The sequence below is a fragment of the Silurus meridionalis genome, chromosome 1 (genome assembly GCF_014805685.1).
Source record: "Silurus meridionalis isolate SWU-2019-XX chromosome 1, ASM1480568v1, whole genome shotgun sequence".
Classification (NCBI taxonomy): Eukaryota; Metazoa; Chordata; class Actinopteri; order Siluriformes; family Siluridae; genus Silurus; species Silurus meridionalis.
Window position 1 is genome coordinate 20,677,246 of NC_060884.1, and position 3,351 is coordinate 20,680,596.

The 3,351-nt window shown below is 39.1% G+C and overlaps 1 long non-coding RNA gene across 3 annotated transcripts; it reads left to right on the forward strand.

Annotated features, from left to right (window-relative positions):
• Nucleotides 1-2,620, forward strand: LOC124386816. Of its 3 annotated transcripts, none has more exons than XR_006926020.1 (3): nucleotides 1-678; nucleotides 919-1,979; nucleotides 2,111-2,620. It is a non-coding gene; the product is annotated as an uncharacterized LOC124386816 (long non-coding RNA). The 3 variants fall into 3 exon arrangements; XR_006926021.1 differs by having other exon boundaries at nucleotides 2,153-2,620; XR_006926019.1 differs by having other exon boundaries at nucleotides 919-1,788; nucleotides 1,882-2,620.
• The last annotated feature ends 731 nt before the right edge of the window (nucleotides 2,621-3,351 follow it).

The window sequence follows — 3,351 nt, forward strand, 5'->3', positions numbered from 1 at the left end:
TGGAATAGATTTTGAATTGACTTATCATTTAGAATTGCTTTTCATCATTCAGTGCATAGTTTTTCATTCAAATAAGTCCGTTTTGCTGCTGTGTATACAGGTCATTATGTAGGTATATTTTTTTTTATCATTACGTTTATTCATAGTGAAGGCTTTTAAAAGTATATTGTGTTTTCCCCACATGTACAACAGATGGCAGTGTAGCTTTATACATCACTCTGATCAGTTCCACAGTGGGTATACAACAACCAGGAATACAGTACACCTTCAATAGCACTACCACCCCCTAGCTGATCGTAAAAAGCTACAAATGGGGTGACTCTTTTACCGTGAGCTGCAACCTGTTACTCTGGAGGAAGATGTCCTGAAGAATGTGTTTAGCTGCAGCTTCTTCGGGTCCAACACAGTGTTTTGTCTCAGACTTCACTTTGGGAAAGTCCAACCGATCAGCTAGTCAAATCTTTCCCTGTTGGGCGTTGATTTCGGGACATTCAGGTAATATGAACTTCTAGTCCTATTAGCTCGAGTACATCACCCCAGGGAGCAGGTTGTGATAGAACTGGAGAGGTGGAAGTACGTGCTGGTGAGAAAGGGAGGAAAGTCAGTAGGAGCAAGACAGAGTACAGTGCATGGAGTGCTTTTCCCAATCGACATTGTCTCAGAGCAGCTGTACAGAATGTAAGAATTATAGAACAAAATTCACATATTTAAATTTGTGTATTAATTCCTAATGAGCAAGTCTGGGGCGACTGTGGCAAGGAAATCCTTCCTTAGGTGGTATGAGGAGGAAACATTTGGACGAGCCAGACTTAAAAAAAAAAAAAAAAAAGGAACCCACCATCTTTTAATGCACTGACTGAACAGAACAATTGTATTTATTTAAAAAAATGTGTGAAATAACATTTGCCCTGTTTCTAGGAATTGCATGTATGAAACCAAGGCTCTGGGACTGGAACTGAAGAGAGCAAAATTGGTAAAGATGCTCTCTGACTGAATGGGATGGTGTTTCCGTCTTTTGCCCGTAATCACAGTGAGAAAAGCCAGTCTCATTCACTCATAGTGAAGACATTGTGAAGGCAATAAACACAAGTGCATTGTGTTTTCTCCACTAGATAGCAGTATAGCTTTATACAGCGCATTGATCTGTTTCACAGTGGGTATACAATCACCAGTCACTTGAATAGGAACACCAGTACACCTACAACCCCCCTGTGGGGACCCGGGGAAGAATAGGTCCCCAGCACCCAATTGCTGAGCGTGAGAGGCGACAAATGGGGCGACTCGTTTACCGTGAGCTGCAACCCGTTACTGTGGTTGGAAGCTGTCCTGGTACCAGAGGAAGTGTTTGGCTGCGGCTTCTTTAGGTCCAACACAGTGCTTTGTCTAATACTTCTAATACTTCAATTAGACGGGCAGTGGAAAAGGCCCAGTCCAACCAATCGGCTAGTAAAATCTTTCCCTGTTGGGTGTTGGTTTTGTGTCAATCAGGAAATATGAACTTTTAGTCCTATTAGCTCAAGTACATCACCCCTGTATCCTTGGTACATAGGCAGTGGATTTCCATGGCTCTGTGTGTTCCCTTGTTGGACTTCGAGGCGGTAGGGGAGCAGGAGTGATGAAATGAAGCAATGTAAATATGGCTAAAAAAAACCTTATTGAAGGATGTTGGATCAAAACCTGGATGACTACACAGAGACAAACACGAGAACTCACAGGGATTTTTACTTCAGAAATCCCTCCAGCCTGACATTCCTCTCAGTAAGCTATCCTCATTTGTAGTACCATAAGGTATATCAGCATAGCAGGTACAGTAAAATATGTAAAAAGGCTCCATAGTTTATGATGTTTCCAAATGATATTGTAATGTTCTGACGAGAGAAGGGAGCAGGTTGTGAAGGAACTGGACAGGTGGAACGTGCTGGTGAGAAGGGAAGAAAAGTCACTAGGAGCAAGACAGAGTACAGTACATGGAGTGTGTGGTAAAGAAGTTTTTTTTAATTCAGCTTTATTTCTATGTTGCTTTTCCCAATTCACATTGTCTCAGAGCAGCTTTACAAAATGTAAGAATTATAGAGCAAAATTCACAATTGCATTGTGTTTTCTCCACTAGATGGCAGTATAGAATTATACATTGCTTTGATCTGTTCCACAGTGGGTATACAACCACCTGTGGGGACCCTGGGAAGAATAGGTCCCCAGCACCCACTTGCTGATTGTAAGATGCGTCAAATATGGCGACTCGTTTGCCAACATGTTAGCAAATGTCGCTATAACAGTTTGTTAACATCCAAAACTACACAGTAGTAAAGGAGTATTCTAAACCAGAGAATAACTCCAGGATATAAATAAAGCTGAAATAGTGTCTGAACTAAAACAACAAGATATATAATATCCTTATCAAAAATGAGAATCAGAATATCAGAACAGGCACTTATATCCTCACATTCAATAAACCTAAACTACCGGAAAGAATTCAACTATGATATCTAAGCTTTCCCTGTCAGCATTTTCATCCCAACCCACTGAGATGTTTTAAAAATTTGGCCATGGCTTTACCAGTTGGAAAAAATTATCAACCCATCTGCTACAAATGTAAAGAAGGAAAACATGGACTAGTCTGTACAAGACCATTGAAATGTCACAACTGTTTGGCAGAGAGTCAGATTTGGATTTGTTGTGATAAATAAACAAACTGTTTGTATGTATGTGTTTGTTTACAGGGATGTGGAGAACAGGAAGTTAGCTTTTCACTTCATAGAGAGTTTTCACTTAACTTCAGTTGCTTACAGTTAATGAAATGGATTTCTTTAATTTTTTTTTCTTTCAAATGAAACTGCATATTTTTCATCTGCAGATACTTTCCACAAATGGGCTTCACAACAAATTGCTCAAGGCCCTTATTTAAAGGATATTTCAGGGGGTCTGAAATAATTTCTAATTACTCAATTGGTCATCAGTGTTGTGTAACTTCAATGGATCAGCTCTGAGCCCGTTTCCTTTTTTCGCCGTGGTGTTTATGATGAAATTGTTATTTGTGGCGAGATTAGGGAGCAGGTTGAGACAAGGCTGAAGAGGTGAATGTACACACTAGTAAAAAGTGGAATAAAAGTCAACAAAAGCAAGACAGTGCATATGGAGAGTGTATTGAGGAAGTTAAATTCGATAATGAAGTAGTTCAATTCAATATTTTTTATTTAATTTTAATTAATTAATTTTATTTCTGTCACTTTTCACAGTGGACATTGTCTCAAAGCAAGTTTAAAGAATGTAAGAATTATAGAACAATTTGTGTTTAGTGTTTAAATTCAGGGGTATGAGAGGAAAAATCTCTCTTAGGTAATAAATCATTAA